The sequence below is a fragment of the Hemicordylus capensis genome, chromosome 2, assembly GCF_027244095.1.
Source record: "Hemicordylus capensis ecotype Gifberg chromosome 2, rHemCap1.1.pri, whole genome shotgun sequence".
In the NCBI taxonomy this organism is placed as follows: domain Eukaryota; kingdom Metazoa; phylum Chordata; class Lepidosauria; order Squamata; family Cordylidae; genus Hemicordylus; species Hemicordylus capensis.
This window is the reverse complement of record NC_069658.1, coordinates 272,251,375-272,266,580: the sequence shown is the minus strand read 5'-3', so window position 1 is coordinate 272,266,580 and position 15,206 is coordinate 272,251,375. Positions and strand designations below refer to the sequence as shown.

Sequence of the window (15,206 nt, the reverse complement as noted above, 5' to 3'; positions counted from 1 at the left end):
CTGGGCAGTGTACAAGTAAAATACAACAACAAACACCATTTAAAAGCAAACAAGTTAAAAACAATATAAAAACAAATCTAAAATAACTCAGAGTTGTTTAAAATCAATTAAAATACTTAAAAAACAATTTTAAAACCTTGGAAGGCCAGACCAAACAAATAGTTTTTTTAGGGCTCTCTTAAAGTCCATCAACGAGCCCAGACTACGGATATCTGCCAAGAGTGCATTCCATAGACCAGGAGCAGCTACAGAGAAGGCCCGGCCCTAAGTCGCCACCAGATATACCGGTGGTAACTGAAGATGGACCTCAACATGTGTTGGGGATCATACCGAAGAAGATGCTCTCTCAGGTAACCTGGACCTAAGCCATTTAAATAATAATAATAATAATAATAATAATAATAATAATAATAATAATAGTTCGATTTCTATACCGCCCTTCCAAAAATGACTCAGGGCGGTTTACACAAAGAAATAACAAAGAAATAACAAACAAATAAGATGGAACCCTGTCCCCAAAGGGCTCACATTCTAAAAAGAAACATAAGATAGACACCAGCAACAGTCACTGGAAGTACTGTGCTGGGGGTGGATAGGGCCAGTTTAGGGCTTTAAAGGCGATATCCAGCACTTTGTATTTTGCCTGGAAATATTTTGGCAGCCAGTGCAGCTGTTTAAGAACAGGCATAATATGGTCTCTCCAGGTTGCCCCCAGAGACCAGTTGGCTGCCACATTATGAACTAACTGAAGTTTCCGAACTGCGTACAAAGGCAGCCCCACGTAGAGCACATTGCACTAGTCAAGCCTGGAGGTTACCAGCTGATGCACCACTGTTTAGAGATCGTTCTCTTCAAGGAATGGATGCAGCTGTCAAATCAGTCAAAGCTGATGGAAATCTCTCCTGGAAACCTAACACCCTGCATCAAATCTCCTGATGACCTCACCCAGCAGTTTCATGTAGATGTTAAAAAACATTTGTGTCAGAATGGAACCCTGAGGGACTCCATATAATAGCTTCCATCTTGAAGAGGAACTGTCACCAAGCTCCACTATCTGGAATCTGCCTGAGAGATAGGAGTGGAACCACTGTAAAGCAGTGCCTCCTATCCCCAACTCCCACAGGCGATCCAGAAGAATACCATGGTCGATGGTATTGAATACCACTGAGAGAATCACACTCCCTCTGTCAATTCCCTGGTAAAGGTCATCCATCAGGCCTACCAAGGCTGTCTTAATCCCATAACCTTCTCTAAAGCCAGTTTGAAATGGGTCTAGATAATTGCTTTCCTCCAAAACTGCCTGGAGCAGGTTAGCCACCACTCTCTCAATCACCTTGCCCAACCATGGGAGATTGGCCTATAACTATCCGTCACTGGGGATCTAGAGAAAGCTTCTTAAGAAGTGGTCTAATTATTGCCTCCTTCAAACAAGGAGGCATCTTACCCTCCCTCAGTGATGAGTTAATGATATTAACTAGGCCTGTTGTTAAGTAAAAGTTGTTTGTTGAGTTTTGACTGTTAGAATGTATCATATTTAGAATTTCTGAAGAAGCTGAGGTTCTTGGGCAACTTGTGTAGCTTATTTCTGCTCTCTGAGTAGTGTGTTGGTTTATTTCTGAGTAGTGTGTTGGTTTAAGCATTGGAAGGCACACTTCTTCTTAAGAGAGGGGCATAACAAATCCCATGCTTTCAGATTTTTATTGCAGAGTATGTCCCTATGTAGCCAATACTGTATCGCTTGTGAAAAGGTATGTATCCCGCAGATTTGACATCCCTGTAGATCCCTGTAGTCAGTCAGCCCTCAAGTAATAATAATAATAATAATAATAATAATAATAATAATAATAATGCAAGATCTAATAATTACCCCGGAATTAATAAGTGAAAGAGCAAAGAAAATTAAAAATTAGACTGCACCAGGTGACGATGAACTGCATGGCTTTTGGCTTAAACACCTAACAAGCCTTCGTAAACAATTCTCAAAAACAGTTCAATCATATTTTGCAAGGAGGTGATACTGTACAATGGTAAACAACTGGGGAAACTCATCTCATCATGAAAGACCCAGCAAAAGGTGCAGTTCCAAGTAATTATAGACCGATCACCTGCCTGCCAACCATGTTCAAATTATTAACTGGAATAATAGCAAATGAAGTAATGCAACACTTATTAACTAATAAGCAGCTTCCAGTTGAAGAGAAAGGAAATTGCCCGAACACCAGAGGCACAAAAGACCAGCTGCTCATTGACAAAATGATTTTAGAAAATTGCAAGAGAAGAAAAACAAATCCAAGTGTTGTATTGACTACAAGAAGGCCTTCGACTCATTGCCTCATACATGGATACTAAAATGTTTAGAAACAACTGGTGTCAGCAAAAACATTCAGATTTTTTTTTTTAAGCAATAAGCATGTGGAGTACACAGTTAACAATCAATGACAAGACACTTGGACAAGTTAGCATTTAGAAAAGGTATTTTCAAAGGGGACTCTCTATCCCCTCTGTTTGTAATCGCCAGGCCTCACTTTCACAAATACTAAACAAAACAGGCTTTGGATACCAAACTTTTACAAATACTAAACAAAACAGGCCTTGGATACCAAGCATCTAAAACATCAAGTAAAACCAACCATCTGCTCCATATAGAAAATTTGAAGTTGTATGGAAAGTCCCAATCAGAAATCGAATCACTGCTAAACATGGTCCATATATTCAGTAGCGATATAGCAATGGAGTTTGTACTGGACAAGTGTGCTGCATTAAAAATGAAGAGAGGGAAAATAACAAAAACAAAAGGAATAGAACTGCCCAATGGAAGCAACATCAAGAACCTGGAAGAGAAAAAACATTACAAATACTTGGGCATTCTCCAGGCTGATAACATTGCACACATTGAAGTTAAAAGAAAAATTGGAAGTGAATGCATCAGGAGAGTAAAGACAAAATTCAATGGCGGGAATACCATACAAGCCATAAACACCTGGGCTATACCTATTATCAGATATACTGCAGGAATAATAGACTGGACCTAGGCAGAGCTAGAGACGCTAGATCGTAAGACCAGGAAAATCATGACCATCAATCATGCTCTGCACCTCCGCAGTGATGTAAATAGGCTCTACCTCTCTCACAGCTCAGGTGAAAGAGGAATGCTGCAAGTCCATAAAACAGTAGAGGAGGAGAAAAGAGGCATTGAAAAATATATCAAGGACAGTGAAGAAGATGCACTTCAAATGGTCAAGAACGAGAAACTATTAAACACCAATGAAACAAAGCAGGCCTACAAGAAAGAACAAGTCAAGAACCAAGCAGAAAAATGGAGAAATAAGCCCCTGCATGGTCAATATTTGCACAATATAAGTGGCAAATCAAACATCAACAAGACCTGGCAATGGCTTAAGAATGGCAACTTGAAGAAAGAAACAGAGGGTTTAATACTGGCTGCACAAGAACAGGCACTAAGAACAAATGCAATAAGAGCAAAAGTAGAAAAATCCACAACAAACAGCAAGTGCCGCCTTTGTAAAGAAGCAGATGAAACAGTGGACCACCTAATCAGCTGTTGTAAAAAGATCGCACAGACTGACTAAAAACAAAGGCATGACAAGGTAGCAGGGATGATAAGCTGGAACATCTGCAAAAAATACAAGCTACCTGTAGCCAAGAATTGGTGGGACCATAAAATTGAAAAAGTTGTCGAAAATGAAGATGCAAAAATATTATGGGACTTCCGACTACAAACAGACAAACATCTGCCACACAAAACACCAGATATAACTGTAGTCGAGAAGAAAGAAAAAGAAGTCAAAATAATCGACATAGCAAGACCAGGGGATAGCAGAATAGAAGAAAAAGAAATAGAAAAAATCACAAAATACAAAGATCTACAAATTGAAATTGAAAGGCTGTAGCAGAAAAAGACCAAAGTAATCCCAGTAGTAAGTGGCACCCTAGGTGCAATTCCAAAACACCTTGAAGAGCACCTCAACACCATAGGGGTCACAGAAATCACCATCAACCAATTACAAAAAGCAACTTTACCAGGAACAGCCTATATTCTGCAACAATATCTATAATAACAGCAACAACACTGATAATAAAATTCAGCCATCCCAGGTCCTTGGGAAGGACTTGCTGTCTGGTTTAAGCAAACCAGCCAATAACACCTGTCTGACTGTGTAAACTACAACAACAACAACAGCAATAATAACAATAATTCAAACTGATAGGCATTTAGCGTACAATATGCCGGATCCGACAGTCATTGAGAACAATCGGGTTCTGATCACTAATATTACAATTCCAGGGGATAGACGAGTCAACAAAAAACAATTTGGAGAAAACAAATAAATACAAGGACCTTCAGATTGAAATTGAGTGGCTCAGGGAAAAGAAAACAATAGTGGTGCCAATAGTTGTTGTTGTCCTTCATGCAGTACCAAAAGAACTTGAACACCATCTTGACACCTAGGCATCAATAAAATTATAACACATCAACTACAGAAGGCCACACTACTTTGGACAGCACGAATACTACAACTCTATCTTTAATTTTTCTTTAGTTATCCTAAACCCTTGGAAAGGGCCTGATAATTAAAGTACCAAATCCAGTCAATAACATTTGGTAGACTCTGTGTAAACAGCATTATTATTATTATTATTATTATTATTATTATTATCATATCATCATCATCATCATCATTATTATTAATTAATAAATATATATTCGCTTCAGATAAGAATCTGAGGGACTCAAATCTCTCAGTTCCTCATGAGGGCTGTTTTAACAAATAGAGAGAGAGTAGGACCCCAGACATACTGAGGACTGGATCACTCATTACATTTGCCCCACAGAGCCAATGAAACAGATTCCCTGTGGTGACTGATCCTGCTCTTCCCACAAGAACATAGGTGCTGCAGCTCACAATTCCATCCAGGAAGACTCTTCACTCTCTTACGTTGCATAGAGATGGGGATATATATAGTACTACTGGTGCTATATCAATATGAGTGCTATTACAAACACTTTAGCAAACTCCAGCAGCCACTAGCAAACAGCCAATCAAAGGCAATTTAGCAAGAACCTTTCTCTAACAAGCTATATAAAAGTGTTGAGAGAAGGTGGTTTTGCATAGCCAAAGAGCATGTTTGCAGCCTATCTGATACTTCTATTACAAATGAGCAAAGTAGTTTTATCGGTTGTCTGAAATATGGAACTTGATCGAACAAAGGCTTCCTTGAACGTATAATGGATATATAATGTTAGAAAATTAGACAAGAGTTACTGTGAAAGGAATAAATGTGTTGCTTGTGATTGGCAGCTGCTTCCGCTGGTATAGAGGTTGATCAGAATAGTCTTTGATTGCTCCACACCACCAACGTAATTGACATTCCAACTTTTGCAGTAGTCAATAAGCAATCAGTTATGTCCACAAAGAGCCTTTTGAAGTTTGCCACAGCACAATCATGTGCATTAAAAGAGTTCCCTACTGCCTGCATCTGTCTCCATTCACAATTCCTATTTTTTATGTAAGTGGATGTCAGCGGGTAGTGATTTTCATGTGTTTCTGTGTACCTGAGTGGAAGAGAGGCTGAAAAGAATAAAGCAGGCAGAAGGTCAGGTGCACCCAATGGTATGCATGTATACTGACACAATCCCAGATGAAAAAATGCATGGGAGATTTCATTAAATTTGTGTAGAATGTTTGAAAGTCTAGGTAAATAGGGAGTGAGGGATGGGTTGAGGTCTTCCTTCTCCTATATGAATGTTCCTGGCTGAAGATCTGCTGCTGAAGCCCTGTTTCACGATCCATCTCATGTAAAAGCTGATTGGTCTGCATAAGAAGCAGGGCTTTCTCAATAGATACCCCAGAGCTTTGGAACTCTCTTTTGTGAGCTCTTCATTTGTCTCTTTTTCTCATGGTGTTCCAAAAGTGGGGAAAGATTATCATTACTTTATCCTGCTTTTGTGATATCTCACTAGCCTTTACGCATAAGATGACACACACACTTGCTTTATTAAGACAAGGTGTTTGGTTTGCAGCAAAACAAAACAGGGTATTAATATATAGACCAGTGCTTGTGTGCCCATTTCAGGAGTGGGGGATCTTTTGCCTTTTCCACCTTGCTTGGGCCAATAATAATCTTGCCAGTAAACCTGAAAATACAAGAGAAAGTCATTTCAACTCCGTTGTCAGTTTTCTTTTTAAAAATAGTATTACTAGTAGAGTGTGCATACATTCACTTTTGAACAGCAATACCCAAAATGCCTGAAACTGACTAGACAAACTGTTAATTGACTGAAACTAGTAATTTGTAAGGCTGTGAAGAATGTGGACCATTATCCATTTTGTTAGTAAGATTGTAGCCTTTGGGTTTGGCATGTTCTGTTTATTGCTGCATTCAGACAAAATGGCTAACTGCAGTTATACCTGGCCAAGGTTGTAACTCCATTACGCCTGGAAGCGCGGTTATGGCCGGAAAGCTAACTGGTTTGCCTTGCCAACTCCAGCTGGAACTATTGGTTATCTCTAAGGTTCTCTGACGCCAACTGAGGTTTTGCCACCGAGGCGTTACGTCCAACCACTGATGCAGCTATAACCATGGTTTCGTGCCAATTTTCAAACCGCGAGCATAGAGGTGGTGGCGCAGACCTGTCCGAAGATCTGGCTGTTCCATGCTTTGGGCACTTTCCACTGGAAGCCTTTCAGAAAATCAGCTATGCCTCTCCTGTCAGCTATGCAGCTATGGAGTTGCCAGGCTTAGGGATATGCAAACAGGTTCGACGTCGAACATGTTCAGGGTCAAACTGAACTAAAAGCACTTACTGCCCATGCAGAGACCCATTGCACAGCAGCCTCCAAAATGGCCACCACACTGAGAGAAAAGCCCGATAGGGCCAAAAAACAGCCAAATGGGCTGGTTTTAGATGGATGGGAGGCCAGTGAGGAGGGGACCTCCACGGACCCCTACCGCCACCACCTCAGAGAACCTCAAACCCTTGAAGACATGCCGTGACTTGCTCCATTTTGCGCTCTAGTCGTCTACCTCGCCGCTTCAGTTCCCATAGTTCATCCGCAGGAGCGTATCTAGGGTAGGGCAGGCAGGGCATGTGCCCTGGGCGCCACTTGAAGGGGGCGCAAATTCTTAAAATTAATTTTAAAAAAAAAAATGGCCACCAAAAACAAAATGGCCACTGCACATGCTCAAATGGCCTCTGTGAGGCCCTAGAACATGCCAGACCTCGCAGAGGCCATTTGAGCATGCACGGTGGCCTTTTTTTTTCAGTGGCCATTAAAAAACACAATTATTTTTAAAAATGGCCACTGCACATGCTCAAATGGTCTCTGTGAGGCCCTAGAGGCCAACAGTGGGAGGGGTGTTTTCAGACCCCTCCCCCACAGCCTATAGGAAGCGCCCCAAAGGGGCTACAGATTAAAAAAATAATAATTTAATATAAGTCACTGTACACATATTCAGTTTGGCACTATGTACAGAGAATCAGGGCTTGTGAATACTGAGCTGAAGCTTATGAGCTAGGATTGTAATCATTTGCTCTTACTTTGCTTCTTGTGATAAGTGAGTTAAATGTGGTGTCTTAAAAATATGGTTATTAATGGTGAGTTTGTCTTTGAATCAGTGTGAAATCCTTAGTATTAAGGGCCACTGGGAGTTTCTTGCTCTCTTTCTCTCATTTTAACTGTCTTTCTGAAATACTAGAATAAATTCCAAGCAGTGACACAGTTTAATCTGCATATCCTTTAATTATTTTCAGAGTATCTGGGAAAAGTCAAATTCTCCATTTATTTTTAAAACTTATGTAATAGTGATGCTAGTAGATGCATAGTAGAGAATTAGACATGCACTTCTGTTTAGTTTTCCAAGTACACCTCCACACAGTATTTGGGTATTTCATGAGCCCCAGCATACTGAAATTTGTAGTTTTCCAGCATTTTTTGGTCTGGCTACGTCCCCTGCTAAATAGTTTTTGGAATTTTAAAAGATTAATGAGCTTGACTTATATTTTTCAGCCGATATTATAGTAAAGTTATCTGAAAGATGGGTGTCAGATGTTTGGACAGGGGGCGCAATTTCAGTGCTTGCCCTAGGCGCTATTTTCCCTAGATATGCCTCCGTTCATCCGAATACTACAGGGCTGACTTTGAAGCAGGTTGGAGAGGACACTTAGGAGTAATTGTGTCTACTGCCCTAAAGGTAAAGTGTATTGTCAAGTCGATGTTGACTCCTAGCAACCACAGAGCCCTGTGGTTTTTCTTTGGTGCTGGTGACTTCATTATTCCAAGTTTGCCCCAGAGCATCAACAGAATCACTAGCACAGCCAATTCTAAACCCTTCTAAGGCTTCTTTGAATCCTATTGTATCCAATAACCTACTTGGGCAGACCAACCTATAAGGTCCTTCACCCCTGCAGGGGAGGATTGTGACTTCAAATCCTACCTTAACCAGATAGTGATTTGTCCATGACAGTGGGGAGTTGACAGAAGTCCCCTCCCATGAAACACCACCCTGATCAGAGCAAAAGACCAAATCGAGTGTGTGACCAGCATCATGTGTTGGTCCATAAACCAATTGGGATAGGTTTCTAGTAGTCATAGCTGCTATGATACCATAAAAGTCATAGGCGCGATAAACTCCTGAGCTGTTCCTGACAATCCAGTCCCGAAATAAACGTTGAAATCCCCCACCCAAAACAACTTGGACCACTCCAATGCCAACTCCACAACGAGGTCCATCAGTTAAGTTAGGGACTCCGTTGGGCAGTGGGGTGATCGTTACACCAACAGAAGTCTCAGTCTATCCTTGGTCCCTAGACTTAGGTATACACATTCAAGATAAGCCAATTCCCTGCCAGGGATCCTGGTAAGGGAGATGGTATTTTTATAGACCACAGCCACCCTGCCACCCCACCCACATCCTCTCACATCTCCATCACAGAGTAACCTACTGGGAGAATCTGGGACCAAACTAGACCACTAGCCTCTCCTGACCAGTTCTCCATGATGCACATAAGGTTGATTCCTTCATCCATAATCAAGTCATGATGATCTCAAACTTATTTTGAACCAACCTGGCATTACATTACGAAGTAATAAGGTGAGCTTATATGGGTTGTTAGCACTGCTCTCCATCAAAGAACTGGTAGGTCTGCTGGAAGGAGAAATAGCAATTAAATTTCTGAATTCCCTTCCCTTGTAACAGCCTGCTGACCTACCAATGCCATATCTTCATTGATTCCCCACCACCACTGGAATCGCTGCTCCAGAGTCATCCCCCCACCTCCCCATCTCTGAACAACTGAAGATACATAGCTGTACCATTCCCAGCCTATTACAAGGCAACAACAGTGTAATGAGCAGGAGTCTCCCTTTTAGGAGTCCAAAACAACATGTTGGCCCCAGCCCTGAATACCGCCCCCAAAGGCCGGCCTCCTTTGGAAGCCGGCTTTGGTGGCCCGCCCAACAGCAAGTTGCCCTGGCAGCTGCACCACCAGAGCAGCTCACCTTTATAAGGGCCCAGAGTTCAAGAGACAACTGGTGTGTGTCTCACTCACCCAGTCCGGTGGGTGTGTTCTACTCTTTACAAAGAAAGGGTGGGGAAGTGGGGCCCAGTCACTTCCCCTGGGGGTGAGGAGTTTACAACCCAGGCTTACTCATGAGCAGGGCCAGTGAGATAAGAATCGTTTTTTCCTCTGCGATAAGGATGGCTACCAAAGCCCATGTGGACTGCGCCTGCTCACAAGAGTGTCAGGCCATGGGTGCTCTGAGTAGAGCTGTGTTGCTGTGTGTTGGTTAGCGGTGGGCAAGGGTATCCCAGAGACTGCTTTCCTGATCCCGGGGATGGCGGCCAAGGTGCCATGGAAACAAACCATCTTATTTATTTATTTAAGATGGTTTGTTTCCATGGCACCTTGGCTGCCATCCCCGGGATCAGGAAAGCAGTCTCTGAGCCATTTTTGGAAGGGCGGTATAGAAATCGAATAAATAAATAAATAAAACCCCTTGCCTGGCTGTCCACAACTGTGCACAGGTGCACACTGCCTGCAGCTCCTACATTTGACCCTGCTGCCCCGGGGCTGGGGGAGAAGAGGAAATTGTCGTCTCTCATGACTTCCTGTGCCCCGTTTATCTACATATGGCATGCAGATGGAGTAGACACAAGATTTTTATATTCATGTGAATACACGGTCCCATTGGCACACGCCACAGCTGTGTGCTCTAATAGCAGCCAGGCTACAGCACATGGGGTGTCAGGATCTCCTCTGCAAGGCTTCAGAGGGATTCACGGAGAGGGAAGTAGTGGAGAATCATTTCTATTTTCTAACAAAGAGAGTTGGGGGCGCCACTAAAGCAAGATTCCCTGGTGGTTAAGCAAGCTGGTCGTACTCATGAGCTCGCAGTCTGTAGTGGGGAATTTCCCTTTTATGGGCAAAACCAGCCTACATCCCCAGTAGACTGGCCCTCTCATGAGGCTGCTGGACAGAAGGAACTCACTTGGGTCTGCCTGACAGCTTTGCCAGGCTCACCTCTCATGACATCCTCCCATGTTATGGCTGGACAGACATCTTTTGCCCTCCCCCAGCTGCATATCCCATTCTAGCAAATGTGTATTTTCCCCTCCCTCTCGCAATAAAAGCAAAATTCCACTACCCACCCCGCGGCCCCAAAACCAATGGGTAATTTGTGCTTGTGTGGTGGTTTTGGGGTATGGGGCTACTTGGGGGGTGATGGTGTCATGGCTGGCAGAAAAGGCACTGGCATTGCAGGGCATTTAAAGGGCTTTCCGTGCTATGAGCGGGCAGAGCACCCCGAAAAGGCACGATTGCACTAAGCATGCCCCTTCTAGTTTGTGGGAAATTGTGGCCGAGCCACTGACACAGTGACGCTTTGTCCATAGTCAGGCCATGGAGCTGGCTGAAATCGACCTCAGAGGCTGAGCAGCAATCAGGGGCTCCTCTCTCCCACAACTGGAGTTTGGCTGACCGCAGTTTGGTGAACGTCTGTGGCTCATTCTGGAGTTTCTAATTGAAACCCTGGCCACCTTTGACTGAGATTAGCCGTTGTGTCTGAATCTGGCCTATGTCTATACATTTTCCTTTTGTTTAAGCTGTAACCCTTTAGAACCCAGCAAGCCCCAAACCAATGTTATAGAAATCTTGCCCTTTTTTTTTTTTTTTTTGGGTGGAGAATTCCGTTCAAGCTTTCTCCCCCACAGATACCTTCTAGCCTACCACATCCATATTCATGAAAAAAAAACAGGTGCTCCTTACCAGATTCCAATTCCCTGGGATGATAACACATGCACACGCCAAGAGATCTTGCAACATTTTCTTGCGGGTCCATATTTGTAGACACACACATGCATCAGACCTGAATTGTGGATTTTCTGCTCCTTGTGTTTCACTAGATGTTTCATTAGGTGACACTCACCAGCAACATTCCACACAATGCAAAAGCAATGGAAGCTGCATGGACAGTCACATTTTCCCAGAGACAAACTATTACAGGCAGAGTACAGGGGAAACCTGGTAGCTTCATAGCAGAAATGCAACTTCGTGGAATATACATATGCTAGCCGGGCTGGGTGCAGAGCAACTGTGCCTCTGACTGCCCGCCTGGCCCGCTTCTCCCCCCCCCCCCCCTCCGCCTGTGGTTTCTGGCTAGCTTTCAAGCCGTCCCAGCCCTTCCTGCCGCCACCACCACCTCATTCTGGCAGCCGGCCCAGCCTGCTGCCGCCTCCTCATCCCAGCAGCCGGGCCCACCATCACCTCCTTCGGGCAGCCCAGCCACCTCCTCATGCCTGCAGCCAGGCCCATTGCACCTCCTCATGCCAGCAGCAGGGCCTGCTGCCACCGCCTCATCATCATCCCGGCAGCCGTACCATGCCCGCCATGCCAGAGGCGTATCTAGGGAAAATAGCACCTAGGGCAAGCACTGAAATTGTGCCCCCCCCTCCCAATCTGACACCCATCTTTCAGATAAATTTACCATAGTTCAGGTGTTCCCAACCTGTGGCACTCCAGACATTGTTGAACTACAACTCCCATCATCCCAGCCACAAAAATTGTAGCTGGGGATGATGGGAGTTGTAGTTCAGCAACATCTGGAGTGGCACAGGTTGGGAACCCCTGCTCTAGTTGAAGGGCTTCTCAAATCAAGGGCAAAGAAATAGATAAGTGCCAAGTTGCTAAACTGCATGTTTGCTAGCATTGACATTTCTACAATACAATCCAGAATCCACTCAATGCATTAGGCAGGCAAGGGAAAGGAGGGAGAACACCAACCAAGCATTCAGCTGATTATCTTGCACTCATGCCATGTGTCTGAGATTTAAGGAAGAGGAAATCAGGTTCTCTGATTCATGGTTTGCAATATGGGAATGTGACTTTCCAAGAAAAAGCTCTGGATCTCTGGCTAGAGGAATGAATGAAGGATTTATTCTGTTTGGGACAACAGCAGATAGAGCAGGAAAGAGTTGTGAGCTCATCTTTCTCTGCTGTGTGTTGACAACACAGAAATAGGAAACCTTGCCTTATCATCCCGGTCTGGTGGCTCAGGGTGGGGAGTCTACCTGCTGCTGCCACTCCCTTCCTTGCACAGCTGCCCCAAGAGCTGTTTGGGATTGGGCCCCCCAGCTTCTTACCTTCTTCCCCTCAGCTCCCAAGGAAATCACTGTGCAGTCAAAACCTCGGGGCGAGGAAACCACGCTTTGCTGCACAGGGGTGGGGGTGGGGACAAACAAACACAGGGCTAAGGAAGCAGCGCCTCTCTGACTAAGGAAGGCACAAGCAGCACTTGCCAATTATTTCCAGGCAGCGTTTGCTGCTTGAAAGCGTCTAGTCCCCTTTCTCTCACTCCAGAGAGGGAGAGAAAGGGCGAATAGACGCTTTCAGGCAGCAAGCCTGCCTGAAATGAGAGAGCGAAGAGCTTGCTTGGGCTCTAAGGAGCTTGCGGCCACGCCCCTTTGTATGTGACGTCACAAAGGGGACATGGCCACATGCAAAGGGGGCGTGACCTCGAGCTCCTTAGAGCCTGAGAGAGCTCTTCGGTCTCATTTCAGGCAGGCTTACTGTCTGAAAGCGTCTATTCTCCCTTTCTCTCCCTCTCTGGAGGGAGAGAAAGGGGAATAGATGCTTTCAAGCAGCAAACGCAGCTTGGAAATAATCGGCAAGTGCTGCTCACTCAGAGGGGCTCCTAGAAGGGGGGATGTGCGCTGCGCACTCAGCAGCCAATGGGAGAGCGCCCACCTGCCCCGACTCAGAGATTTCTTGTGCGACTCATGAGTCACACCTCCATGAGGGGGGCAGGCCGTGGCGAACACCAGCAGCGGCCCACCCAGTAGTGTCCGCTGGGACTGATGCAGGGGGATTTAAAAAAAAATTTTTTTTTAAATTGTGTTGGTTGGGAGCGGGGGTTGGGGCATGGCAGGCACTTTGCACCCCCCTGCAAATGGCGCCTGGGGCATGTGCCCTGCCTGCCCCACCCTGGTTACGTGTCTGCTGCCACCACTGCCTCATCATCATCCCAGCGGCCGGTCCAGGCCCACCACCACCACCTCCTGGTGGCCCAGCCACCGCCTCATCCTGGTGGCCGGGCTGGCCTGCCGCTGCCACCTCCTCATCCCAGCGGCCGTTTTCTCTGCGTCCCATCACTAGTGCAGCAGCTTCTCGCAACAGCTGCCAAGCATAGGATTAGCGATGGGTACGCCTAGGAAAAATCAATATATAGATGTCACACTCAGCTAATAAATAACAAAGACAAATTTATTGTGGCTTAAAGTGGTTGCCTGAAAAGGCTGCTTGTCTGCTTACCCTATATGCTAAGGTCGCAAGTGAGCACTTTCTTAATGAGTGTGCCTCTGTCTTGCTTTCTTTTGTGCCTGTGTGTGGCACACAATTTACAGTGGCTGACAGGGACAAACTGAGAATTCCCAGAGTAGAAAAACCTTGACATCCCTTTTGCTTCCCTATCGTCTTTTGATAAATGATATGCAAAGAGCAATCCAAATGTTTGGAAAAATATAACTTGAAATAAATCTTGTGGTCATTTACCTATGAGTGATTTTGCCTTAAACCAGGTGAATATGATCAAGCCAGTCAATGATATTGTGCTTCTGTTCTCTGGAAAGACTCTGCTATCTAGGTATTTTTTGGGACTAATTTTTATGAATGTTCACACAACATCTGAATGAATACAAATAATATTTCGGTGGCCTGAATTATGTCCTTATGCTGAACATCACTGTGGCAACTAATGACATCATCCTGAAATCCAGCCTGCCCTAAATCCCACTGCTAAATTGTCATTACTGTAATGAAGTGGATATTTTCTCCATTTTAATAAGTATGAATTTATAAGTACCACATTGTTGTCAAAGGTTTGCTATGTGTGTTTACCCTCATTTGGTTTATTCCCTTCGTGACTAATGCTATTCTCATAAAGAAAAGCTAATGAAAATTACTGTTTGTATTTGGTTAGTAACATTTGTTGATAACATATGGTCTGGGAATGCTTCAGCAAATAAGAGGCTTTTAATAGTAAGCAGAGACAGGCGTTGTATAAAGCAGATGCTATCAAAATACGTGGCACAAGGTTGTGGGAGGGTTTTTTCCCCCCTTTACACTTTTTACACCTCCCCTACATTTAGTATAGTTCTCCATTCTTGTTTTCATTTTCTTTAGAGAAAATGGATCTCAAGGGGAGAGAGGATGGCAGAAGAAAGGATTATTGCATTTATAGTACAAAATAAGCCCTGTGACTCTAAAATACAAGCAAAAAACAAACAAACCCCATAGACTCTTTCTCCTGATTAGTTTAATATCAGTAATTGCTCGGAAATTATTATTTATTTGCCACTATTATAAACACACCAATTTTGGTTACTGCTCAAACTGTGGAAACTAGAGGGTTCATATTTTGAATGCTGCTAAGAAATGAGGTTAATTTATGTTGGATCTTTCTGGCAGTTTGATGCATCAACATGAAAGATTAAGTCCTATAGTGCTTGATAAGAATGTGACATTCACTAGCAGCTAGGTTGATCTGAGAACAAAATCTATGAGGAAGCAAACCAGTTAATTTGTCTTCTTCACTCGCTATTAATGTGCATGGAGCCAAAATGCAAAGTCATGGTGAACTCTTTTCAGAACAAAGAACATAATTGATTTCTGTTTCAAGTAAAGGTGGAAT

The 15,206-nt window shown here is 43.9% G+C and overlaps 1 protein-coding gene and 1 long non-coding RNA gene across 16 annotated transcripts in view; one reads left to right on the top strand and one right to left on the bottom strand.

Moving 5' to 3' along the window:
• Positions 1 to 15,206, top strand: part of CADPS (calcium dependent secretion activator) — a 544,177-nt gene that overhangs the window by 245,052 nt on the left and 283,919 nt on the right. The gene's annotated exons all lie outside the window — the stretch shown is intronic.
• On the bottom strand, positions 5,748 to 12,731 carry LOC128346116 (uncharacterized). The gene is made up of 3 exons (XR_008316790.1): positions 12,661 to 12,731; positions 9,089 to 9,168; positions 5,748 to 6,157 (listed from the first exon to the last, which is right to left on the bottom strand). It is a non-coding gene; the product is annotated as an uncharacterized LOC128346116 (long non-coding RNA).